Here is a 12,573-nt window from a genome sequence, read left to right as displayed (position 1 = left end):
CTAAAGGATTCCACTGTGAGCTTGTTGTGGCACATTAGGCTAGGCTGCCACTTTCTATGCCAGCGTCCCATTGGAGAGTGAGGGAAAAAGACCTGAAAGATGAATTACTATCCTTCCCTGCTTAAGTAGACTCATTTTTTTCCTAAGTAAATGGATCAAAGCAGAGGGAAAGGAATCAACTTTCATGGTAAGTTAGCTATCAGTTAGTGTACCAACTGCTTCAAGCACTTTGTAACAGGAACAAGAAGCTGGGGGACAAAGAAAGCATCTACCTTTAGAAGATATGGGATTGACCTTCATCAGTGAAAAGTGCAAATTTGCCTCACAAAGAACAACTGAAAATTTTTTAAGTACAAAAAAGAACAGAAAAAAACAAAGAAAAGGAACTGAAAAAGCAGGGAACATGGTTTTTAAGGGGGGGGGGGTTGAATATAAAAATGCTCTCATTGTTAGCAAATGTCTCATTCACAAGTCTTCCTACTCTAAATCCAACATCTGTGTTTGAGAGCAGCCAGCACTGGAGCCCAGAAATAGTCATTTTCTGAGAGCCACATCAGAACCAGGTCAAGTAAGGTTCTTGACTCCAGAGGAAATGTAAACCACACTGTCAAATGTGTGGCAACATTTACTGCCTGCTGTGCACCTGCTGTCTTCTAGAGCAGTTTAAGGCTCACAGCAAAACTGAGAGGAAGGTCCAGAAGCTCCACACATCACCTTCCGCCACGCAGGCATAGCCTCCGTGTTATCAATGCCCCTGCTAGAGTGATAACAAAGACACAGGGACACACTGTAGGCACCCCAAGTCGGAGATTTACAATGGAGTTTATTCTTGGTGTTCTATGTACATCCAGTGGATCTGGAGAAATGTACAATGACATGCATCCATCATTCTGGTTTTACTGTTCCAAAATTCCTCTGTGCTCTGCCCATTCACCCCTCTCTTGCCCTAGGTCCCCGCCCACACAAAGCCTTCAGTAGTTTTACTGTTTCTATAGTTTTGCCTTTTCCACAAGGTCATACAGTTGATTTATACAATCTGTGTCCTTTCCAGTTTGGTGTCTTTCACTTTGTAACATGCATTTAAGGCTCTCCTGGTCTGTTCAAGGTTTGACAGCTCTTTTATTTTTTAAGCGTTGGATACATTTCATTGTCATGATGGTCTTTTCTTTTTAATCATGATACTTAAAACTTACTTGGAAATAACATTATAAATGGAGGAATTATACATTCAATTAGTAAACAGAGAAAAAAAACAATTTAAGGCAACTTCTAACTTTTAAGGTGTTCATTAACAAACACAAAAAAAGGAGTCAAAAGTTTGTTTTAATTGGCTACTATTTGCATAATTACAACAGAAGAAGGAATAATCAAAGCACCCTAGTTGCTATGGATTTGGAATGGAGGAAAAAACCCTCAATTATTTGGGATGACTTCACTAAAACTTGGATTTCTACATTTTTTTTTCCAGTGGCAAATTATACATAGTGGCAAATGGTACATTTTCTATATATTTCACTGATACCCAAGGAAAAGTCAAGCACCAACCAAATCTTTCTGAGTTACAGAGCATCAGACACTTGTACTCCTGAGCAACATGAAGTGTACTGGTCTGGTAGGAGGGTTAAACACAGGAAAAGTCACTGCTTAATTTCCTCGGTCATTACTGCAGAGGAAGCAGATGACCAGTGAACTAACACCTAAAGGTAGGCTCCACATGTAGTTCTCGCTGGCTGCCGCCAAGTAGCCAGCAATTAAGTCTGAGGCGAGTGAAAAAAGAAACCCTTGGCCAATCTAAAAGAACAGCAAGCTAGAGCAAAAGCAAAAGCATGCATTCTTCCAACCAATTCAGGGAACATGTGGAAATACTCGGCATCTATCTGCCTTCTGGGACAACCCATTCACTTATACATCCCTGCACTGCCAAGTGGTGTCAGGCGAGCACACTGCTGCAGAGTCACAGAGCGTCAGGTTTCAGACACTGCTAGCCTATTCCTATTTAAAATAACAGACAGCAATCCCACATCAGAAGTGTGCTTACATTTTGATATTATGCTTAGCAAATATAATTCTCTTATCACTGTAAATATTAAACTTCTCAGAGACTGAGGATGATAATACATGCTGTGCTGAGAATATCATACATACTACCAGTGTTGACGGTAACTTTACTGATGTTAAGTTTTTACATCTTTGGCTAGTCCAAGATTTTCCAGCCACCAAGGATGCTTTCAGTTTCTGTATCTTAACTGTATTTACAATGCACTTATTCCCCCTTCTTCTGATACGGGGGTAACAAGGAATCAGGGAAAACAATTTTTAAAAATGAGGGGATATGTGAGATTCAAATAATGTCATTTTACTCTATTTCATGACATTTTTCCATAGGCCAACCAGACTAGAGAATTATTTGACCTGTAGCAATTTAAGGATTGCAAAGCATTCACTTCAGAGTAAAAACAAGGAAAAACTTCTGTGGATATGAAAATTACAGATAAGCAATAGTGTTATGGTGCAGCAAGTTAAGTTGCTGCTTGCAACACAGGCATTTCATATCTGAGTGTCCTTTTGCTCCACTTCAGTCCATCTTCCTGCTGATATGCCTGGGAATGCAGAAAAAGAGCCAAACACTTGGGTCCTGCCACCCATGTGGGAGACAAGGTTGAGTTCGGCATCCTATTGCAGCCATCTTGGGAATGAGCCAAGGCATGAAGAATTCTCTATGTCTATTCCTCTCTCTGTATTCTGCCTTTCACAGAATCAAATACATAAACATATGAATAATGTGCTGCCGGTACACACCAGCACCAAGGGAAGGTGGTGACCTGCCACCTTGGCAAGGGGCCTTAGGGTGCAGGCTTGGGTTGGTGGAAGGCTAGGGGCATAACACCGGTGGGCATGTGGCAACCTGAGAGCTCACCTCTAGGAAGGTGGCACAAACCTGGGGATTCCCTCATGTGCTTGCTCCTGGACCAAGTGAGGATAGCTCAGGGTAGAGCCCCATATCAGCACACTGCTCTGGAGTGCTGGTGGATCAGATCTGGAGACTTCAATGGGCCTGGATCTTGGGTGTGTAGAGGGGTAAGGCACCAGGCTAGCACATGTGCCAGGAGCTTGGGACCCTGGTGGGTGGCAGAGCATCAGACCAGCGCAGCACCCACTGGGCTTCCAAAGTCTGGGCCGGGCACAAAGATTGTGGATTGCTTAGGAAAGGAGCAAGGGGATATGGGGGAGAGAGGACTGTCCTGGGAGTATCTTGCAGATGAGGAATGACTCCTGAGGGACTCCCAATGACAAGGCTACTGTACTTGCAGCTGAGCAAGGGGACTGAGACCTGGTGGTTTGGAGAGAGACTGGAAGACTTTTATTGGTCAGACAATGCCCCAGCTCACACGGGAGACCTGATCTGGACTTGTTAGCATATGGGATATTGCTGATCACTACACGCATGCCCACACGCAAGCTATGGCTGGGGGCCTGTCTGGCGGGGCTAGATCACAGTACCTGACAGTGAATGTTGGATCAGGGAATGGGTCACATTAGGCTGGACCATGACATCAACTGGCACGCAGGAGAACCAGGTCCAGGGGTGCATTCTGTGGGAGATATGTGGGCCCAACCTTATGGTATTACAAGTCCCTCTGGTTAGCTTAAGAGTTGGGACTGTGATGGATTGAGCTAGGTGTGACCATGGAACTAACCAATGCTCACCAGTACTGGGGCTGGGAACAAGTGGGGCAGGCCCAGGCTGCAGCACCCACATGAGCACCCTAAAATAGGGTTTGGGCCATAGCCCACTGGCGAGTGCAGAAACCAGGATGGAGTGCAGATCATGCTGGGCTAGGCTGTCACACCTACCGTTTTGCATGAGCCAGGAATGGGAGCAGACTGAGAAGGGCCAGGTCACTGCACCTTCCAGCAACAGTTAGGACTCGGGGCAGGCCAGGTCAGGCGAGGCTACAGCACCCAAAGGCAAAGGTCAAGACAGGGGAAGGACTATACTGAGCTGTGTCAGAGCAACCACTGGCATGCACGAGATCTGTGGCTGGGAATAGGAATGACTGGGGAGCTAAGGGATTGCCCTGGCTGGGTTGTGGTTCCCACTGGTGAGCGCAGAGGCTGGAGTGGGGGCTGCAGTCTGGTCTGGACATGGCTGCAGTGTCCCTCAGCATGGGTATGGAATCGGTCTGGGGTGTGCAAGGCTGGGCTAGACTCTTTTGGCTTAGGCCAGAGCTCCAAGGGATATAGTTGTCTTGACTGGCTTCTTTATCAAGGATAGGACAAATGTCTAGTGTTATAATTTTTATAACACTAATTTACTTTAGAATCTAATTTACTTTAGAATCATAAAGGGTATAAATACCATTCAGGGTAGGGGAGAGTGAGTGAATGACAGTTGTTTTTGGAGGCAATGTCCAGGGAGTGAAATCTTAGGTCTGAATTCAGCTGTCTTATCTTGAGACATCATGTAAATCTGCAAGCAGAAGTAGGATAAAAAGCAGCTGGGAGAGTTCAAAGAGAAACATCAATCCTCTGGTTTATCTGAAGATGTAGAATTCTAAATACTGGACACATCCAAACAGATAAAAATCTGTTCTAAAATAATTTTTCAGAAATGATGATTATTTTAGACAGCATGACTATTGAAGAATGATGTGCTCTCATTTTCAGCAAGTGAGGTGAGGCTGGCTGCCAGGCGTGGTTCACGCCTGGTGTGAAAGAACCTCCACGTCACTCCTGAAGGAGAAGAGCTGTGACAGGCTGCCAGGCTACAGGAGGTTTGCAGGTAAGGCAGCAGCTGCAGGAACTGTTAAGTCATTTCTGTGTACGGAGAGTAAGAAAATGTTTCAGCTAGGCTTTTTAGAAGCTGAGATGACTCGGGCTCCAGAAATACATCAATTTGAATAAGAAAAGTTCCTTGCATTCCAGGCAAACAGATCTTTCACTTTAAGAGGGTGATTTCATCTATGCATTTTTTTCCCTTTTCTCTCAGCTACCCAGATAATGGCTGCTCTTCGGGAAGAACTCTTGTTCCTCACTTCTTCTGAGGTGAAAGAGGGCTGATGGACATGGTGCCCTTCAAGGAGAGCACTGAGCCTTGCTGTCACCCCCATCCCTTGGATCCATCAGTTTGGCCTCTCTCACAGCTCCTGTTGGGAGTCATCATTTGAAGACTGACCAAGTCACAGCATGGGTCTGGAGCTGCCTGTCCCTTGGGAGTTGACGGGAGACTCAGTACAGCTCAGCCGTGTTTCAGGCAGAATCAAGTATAAACCAACTTCCTGCTGCTTCACTTTCTCTTCAATTCTCCCCTTTGTCTCTCTTGGCCCAGATCCCCTTTTGTTTGCTCTTAGCATGGCACAGGACATGGGTAAGACAAAAGGCTAAAAAGGAGTTTTTTTTCCCCCCACGCCCTTCTCCTTTAAGACAGGCTAGGCGGACGCGCAGAATTTAGGCAGAGGAATCCTCACCACCTATCCAAGGTCTGGCCAAGCCCACCAGGAGACTGATATTGAAGTTTATGGCAGAGCCTCAGTGTTCTCCTGCCTGCCCCAGACTCTGTCCATATCCATGTAGTTCCTGCCAAGTCCTGTGAGAGGGGCACGTGGCGAGCTGAGGCAGGGAAGAATCGGCTTTCCCTCCTTTACCTCCCCCAGTCTGATGGCTAATCACACTGGTGAGTATATGGAAAGGCCCCAAAGGGAGGCAAGACATGCTAGTTTTGTATCATTTTGCTTTCATCAAAAATTATACTAAACCAATGAAACAGGTATACTAAAAGCATCTAAGAAAATCTATGTTTTTTATTACAAGTTTTGGGATATGAGTTACTTTCTTAGTAAAAGGCGAAAGATTTATACGATCTGAAGAGAAACCAGAGTATTGGATATGAGTTACTTTCTTTCTTTCATTAAACTAATCCATTAAACTAATTATATCTAGCTGAGCTATCAAAGGTAAAAACAAAATGTTTTGTTTGTTGGGTGAAAGTATAATGGACTTATTTAAAATGATTAAATAGCAACATCTATCTTTCCACTGAGCAGCTTCAGGGGTCATGGCCAACACAGAATTTGAACAGGAAATACTTCAGCTTTGTTTTTTCTGTTTCAAGGAAGAACCACATGATAGGTGTTCACTGCTTCCACATGTTGTTTCCTCTAACTCCATCTATCCCTTAATGATCAGAAGATCAACCACCCTGGGGCCTTGTAACATGTGCATTATTCATAAACATTTGTAGCAGGAATAAGTGCCCTGTGTTTGGCATCTCCTGCTACCAAGTGTGACAGAGCTCACACACACTCTGCTTGGCTTTGTTTAGCTCAAGACTGAAAATGGTTTCACTGTGCTGGCTGCAGTAGTGGCCTGCTGAAGGTTGCTGGCCACTATTTTGCCCTTCACCTCCATCCATAGAAGGTTTCTTACAAGATGAATTGATGAGAGTTAATTTTTATTAGACTGATTGATAAGCAAAAATTTCTAAAAACATAAGGTTAAGTGATGAACCAATACAATCATGTACATAACTATTCTAGAAGGGAGTATCTCTGTATTGTCTCTTGCTGTAGTAAGCATTTCTGAGCTGAATATCTAGTACCGACATTATAAAATTTAGCATCAAACTCCTAAACAATGAAGCAACACGCCTGAACTTGAGGTCACACTACCCAACTTTGGATAGCTAAGAATCTTATTAACCTTTAAGGATTAATACATCTTTAACAGGGAAATCCTAATTCTATTATAAAATAGTGTATCCTAGTATTGACAGTGCTTTCAATACTTCTCAGAAAGCAGAGCTATTGTTGTGAGTTTGCGGAAGATGATGAAGATATAGTCACTAGGCATACTGAAAGCCACTGTAAGGGTGGGCAAGTTCCCTAACAGTTAAGACACCAGTTAATGGGCTAGTACTCCTTTCTGACTGCCTAGGTTTGAGTCCTGGCTCTGCTTTCAATTCCAGCTTCCTGCTAGGATGCAGCAGCTGGTCATGGGTCAATTGACTGGATCCCTGCCCCCACGTGGAAAACATATGTTCCCCTCCTACCTTCAGTTCAGTCCAACCCTGGTTATTTGGGCCTTTGGGGAGTGAACCAGCAGATAGGAATTCTGTCTCACTCTGCCAATCTGCCATTAACATAGTAAAAAATCAAAATTAAAAAAATAAGTCCTCTATGCCTTCATTCTTAAAAATGGGAATACTATTAGTAATACCAAAAAAATTAAATGTCCTCATTCACTAGAAACTTTCACATGACGTTTACAAATTTTTCCCTTGCCTCAGAGGTTTTTTTCTTTCCCAACATGCCTTTACATCTTTTCCCCCAGGCATGTAACTAACTACTATAACCATCCTACAGAAAATATGGAGCACCTTGACCTTCCTAGGTAGACACAACTATTTTTCTCCCTTGCAAGCATTTCACTTTGCGCCCATGACAGCCATGTACTATATCTATCTTGGTAACAGTGTAAACATCTTCAGGACCAAGGTCAAAGTTTTGTGTCATCAGAACTTTCCACAGGGCCTAAAACATTTACAGAATAAAGTGATATAATAAATCAATAAATGTTATTTTCCTCTGCATGTATTGCTTTAGTTTCTTTGGGTTGGAGATAGGGCCTCGAGTTATGCTATATTCCCCAGGATCTCTAAGACTGGTGGGAACCTAGCTGGCATTCAATAAATTTGCAGGGATTTATTTTTAGTTTGACAGCAAAAATTTCACTGAACAGAACTCCTCTTTTTCACCAGATATTCTCAGAAATTGGAAAATAGTGTGTCAAGGATGCTCTAAGACATTTCTTCTACATTGGAATTCCACAAAAAATCATTTCTAAATTTCAAAATCTGCCATTTTTTAACAAAGAGAATTTATTGCTGAACTATGACTTTTGTTGGTAGGAATAAATCAGTAGTCATGAAAAAATTTTAGAATAGATTTTTAAATGAATATTTTTTAATCCCTAAAAGACTAAAGTATATTAAATAGTTAATGAGCATAAGCTCTTAAAATTCATTTTAAAACTGATCTTCACAATGAAAAAACCAGTTCCCCACAAAACAACAGGAAGGCTGCAAAGACTGTAACAGCAACTCATATAATAAAATCCTTGGGTACAAGGCCAAGAACTAATAGGGTCACAGAACTCTAATCACCACAAAGTTTAAGGTGGAATTATTGGTGCTGACAATATAATTCTCCATACATCTCAATATGAATGAATAACCACCTAGATAAGAAAACTCTGGTTTTCACCATGACTATAAAATGCAATTTTATTATAAAACAATAATACACTGTTAAATAAAGTCTCTAGCCTGCAAAATGTATTCTACTGATAATCACCAACATACCTGTAATTTGCTCTCATGAGGACCTCAGTTTCTTTACCACAATAGCACTATTTTTTTTTTCCTTTGCAAGTTCTGGCTATACTTTCTATGTATGAAGGTCAATGTATACATTTTGAATCAAGAGTTGTTGGGGCCCAGTATGATAGCCTAGTGGCTAAAGTCCTCACTTGCATCTGTTGGTATCCCATATGGGTGCCGGTCCGTATCCTGGCTGCTCCATTTCCTATCCAGTTTCCTGCTCGTGGCCTGGGAAAGCAGTCCAGAATGGCCTAAAGCCTTGGGACCCTCCACCTGTGTGGGAGACCTGAAAGAAGCTTCTGGCTTCTAATTGGCTCATTTTTTCCCATTGTGTCTACTTGGGGAGTGAAGCAGTAGACAGAAGATCCTTCTCTCTGTATTTCCTTCTCTATAAATCTGACTAACCAAGAAAATAAATGAATCTTTAAAAAAATATTGTTTATCTTTTAATAGCAATTGCAATATATACTTAAAGGAAAAGAGCATTATAGGGGAAGATGAATGGTGCTCACTATTCTAAACAGGAGAGTTACCCTAAGAAATTCGTAGCCTACAAGTAACAAACCGGTTCCAACGTTAGCCTAACTCACCACAATGGCTGTCTGGGATGATCCAAGTGTTTCCAACATTCCTAATGTGATGAAAACAGAGGACTTCAAAAGGAGCAAGATGGGGCAATAAGTGGTGAGGGAGTCTGGCCTGCTGTGATTAGAGGTCTGGGGAGGATCTCTGTATCAAGTGCTTGATGACAAAGCCATCACTTTCCATGTCAGAGTGAACTTATTAAAACATGGGTCTTTCAAGAAAAACTTGAATGACTTACATGCATGAACAGAGACTATATCTATAATAAAGCTTATTTGCTTCACGTAGAAAAAAGTTTGCTAATTGGCTAATGCTATATTATCAGAAGGACAAGATATATTACTAAATAAGTAGCAGGCAACCTGACAATATCTATACTTGTGAGATAAAAGGATATATATATATCCCCCATTCGTGACTGGCACTGATGGAACCAGTGATAGAAGAGCACTTAGATTTGTGTTCTGTGTCAAATCCAAGTGGATGATGGGAGCAGCCGTCACACATGATTCTTATTTTCGGAAATTCACTACACATTAACTTGTCAAGATGGTAGCTGACAAAAGTAATGTTCTAGACAAGAGAAAATATGTGTTTGCATAAACAACTATAAGAGGAAGTTCTAAGTAACAATATTTTGTTACTAGGTGTATAGTGCTTTCAACTCATACTTCATGGCACTCCCATCTCAACATGAGAAGGGATGCTCTTTGCAATTATTTTACCATCCAAACGATTTTTGCTTTATATTATCCAAAGACCTAAAACAATGGTGCCATGTAGTGGTTATACTGAAACTTCACAAAACGGATGTTACATGAGTATTCAAAATTTAATCTTAAACAATGTACCTTAACTTAAACATTCAAATTTGGCAAAGAAAAAAAGTTGGCTATACAACCTCAAAAGTCTGGAATAGAGGAGCCTGGGAGTGGGGTAGAAGCAACATTCCAGGGCATATTATCCAAACCTACTCCTTAAACTTCTCTGTACTGTTTTACTGCCTGTACTTTCCAGTAAACAAGTGGAATGGAACTGTACCTTCCATTTTACCAGAAAAATGGCCATTTACCATGAAGCTGGCATGAATGGCTCTAAATTAACGAAGTAGAAATTAAATTTAGTATGCACTAAAAATCCAAGAGGGAGCAGTTCTTACATTGAATGTCCCAAACTTTCAGACAGTGTGGCCCCAATGGTCAGCCTGCTCCTAGGGACGGCGGAGGTCTGCAAGGCTTTCTGTTTTGGTAGGTGGCTTCAAATGACTGAAACCATCCTCTTATTTTTCTTTTTCCCTACATTCATAAAGCAGGAAATGTGTTTCCTGTGTAACAATCACAAGGCAGGTTCCCTAGGACTCCCAGAAGCCTTGAATCTTCCAGTTCCTGCTTCTGGTTGCTAACCATAAACTCTATATTTGGTTGTGGAGTGGCTGTGGACTGTTTTAGATTTGGGCCTAATAAGATAACCTGGAGTCATTGGGCAGACATCTGAAGCAATCCTCTTCCAGGAAGCAACATGTTGACCTTATAGGATTTGGTCTATTTTATAGAGTGTGTTGAGTGTCTGGCATTGTTTATAGAACAAAGTTGGATGTTTATACTATTGGTCCCTGAGGGTCTATGATTGTACAAGGAATAGTATATACAGACACCCACACTCTCCTGGTTTACGCTGACTTTATAAATTTACGTGGTTGATGTAACCTAAGGAATGTCCTCTTATATGCCCTTATTCCATAGCAGCCTTGAACACAGCTACTTGCTCAGAAATGAATAAATATTTGTCAGATGAGTAAGATGAAGATGCTCATTCTAACCTTTTCACATCAGGGCAGGAAACACTCAACAAACCTTTTGGTAGATAATCCCCCTCCTTTCCCTAGTATTTTCAGTCTCATTCATTGTGTTAATCCTATATAAACACAACACCTTAGGTATAACAGATAACTGTTACTTGTCACAGAACCAGCATCATACAAAATATGCCCAAAGCTTGTTTTTTAAATTTTATGTTAGATTTTGCTTTGTCATACTATTTTTAGAATATTTATGTATTTGAAAAGCATAGAGAAAGAGGGACAGGGATCACACACACACACACACACACACACACACCCTCCATCTGCCAGTTCACTCCCTAAATGGCGTCAATGGCTTTGCCTGGGCCAGACCGATGCCAAGAACCAGGAACTTCATGTAGTTCTCGCACATGCGTGGTAAGGATCCAAGCACTTGGGTGATCATCTGCTGCCTTCCCAAGCACGCTGGCAGGGAGTTATTAGATCATAAGCAGAGCAGCCAGGACTTGAACCAGAATTCTTATATGGGATGCTGGCTTTGTATAAGAGGTGGCATAGAGACCTCATGATATTTTCAAATCTAGAGTTAGCTTGCTTTATAAATAGGATCAGAAAGGATTATTATGATTTCATTTCACAGAGGGGAAAAATTAAGAAATAAAGACAAAGTCAAACTATTTAGTATTTTAGGATACCTTAAAAATGGGAAAGGATTTGAGCTTCACAGAAAACTCTTTGTTTATAAAGTTGTCAGTCATTAAACCAATTTCAGAGGATTAACACAGCAAGTTAAAATTGGAGTTTAAATTCCTCTTCTAAACAACATTATTTCCATTTGCAATACACTCCTGGGTGGATGGTTTTACTTTCTTTAATAATTCAAACCATGCTCTTTCTTAAACCTTCCTAGTTTGGTAACTAACCTTTGTTTAACAATAGGTACATAATGAATAACCTTTAAAAAGCCAATCTATAATTAAGAAAAATGATACTTTTCATAACTTTCTCTTTTCCCTTTTAGTCATTTTGCACTTGTCTCTGTATGGAGAATCCTATTTTTCCTAAACCAAACAGTGGCTGATTGTGTTTGTTGAGGTTCCACATATGGGACAGCTGTGTGTGCAGGGGTGAAGGCAGGTACTGCGGAGGCAGCCTGGCGCTCAAATCTTCTTGGCTCTGAGCAGTTTAACTCATCTGGTGGCCTTCAGAAGTCCCATCTGAAAAAACAAACTAATGTACTGCAGATTCATTCTAGGAACTAAATACAGTGCAAATTCTAGTACAGTTAGGATCAGTGTCACTCAAGCGAAGTGCTGTTGGCATTCTAGATAGGACAATTCTGTTGTATGGCAATGCCTCCATCGCACTGTAGGATGCTTAACAATCCTAATTCAAATAATCCTTAAAATGCCATCTGTTCCACTGATCACGGTGCCAATAAATGGGGCTTTGTGAAATAATCACTCTCCAGGGTTTTATGTTCAGCAGAGACAGGACAGGAGCTGTACAGCAGGAAGATGATCCTGGCATGGTATAGAACCAGACTTAGGTTGAATTCCCGCTGAGCTCACTGCAGACACAGCTCCTAGATGACAGGCACTGCAGCTGTTTCCATGGCTGCTCTTTATGTGCCTCTTGTTCCACTTGGTTGTCAGTTCTTACTGACTTCGTGGGTCCTTTCTCTTTTCTGCACTGGATCATGTCATGGAGTACATAAACAAGACAAATGACACCTTGTGCTTGTTAGGTGGAACAGTAGTAAGGCGGGACAGATTTATAACCCTCCTGCAGGTATGTGGCTCCAAATGGC

At 41.6% G+C, this 12,573-nt stretch overlaps 1 protein-coding gene and 1 pseudogene across 1 annotated transcript in view; both read right to left on the bottom strand.

The window, feature by feature from the left end:
* LRRC8C (leucine rich repeat containing 8 VRAC subunit C) overlaps positions 1–12,573 on the bottom strand; it is a 79,494-nt gene that overhangs the window by 15,712 nt on the left and 51,209 nt on the right. The gene's annotated exons all lie outside the window — the stretch shown is intronic.
* Positions 4,324–8,562, bottom strand: LOC121168622 (annotated as a pseudogene).

This window comes from Ochotona curzoniae, unplaced genomic scaffold, assembly GCF_017591425.1.
Source record: "Ochotona curzoniae isolate NIBS_2020 unplaced genomic scaffold, NIBS_Ocur_1.0 scaffold_1037, whole genome shotgun sequence".
NCBI classification, from domain to species: Eukaryota; Metazoa; Chordata; class Mammalia; order Lagomorpha; family Ochotonidae; genus Ochotona; species Ochotona curzoniae.
The sequence above is the reverse complement of the archived record's forward strand: the minus strand, read 5'-3'. Positions and strand labels throughout refer to the sequence as shown.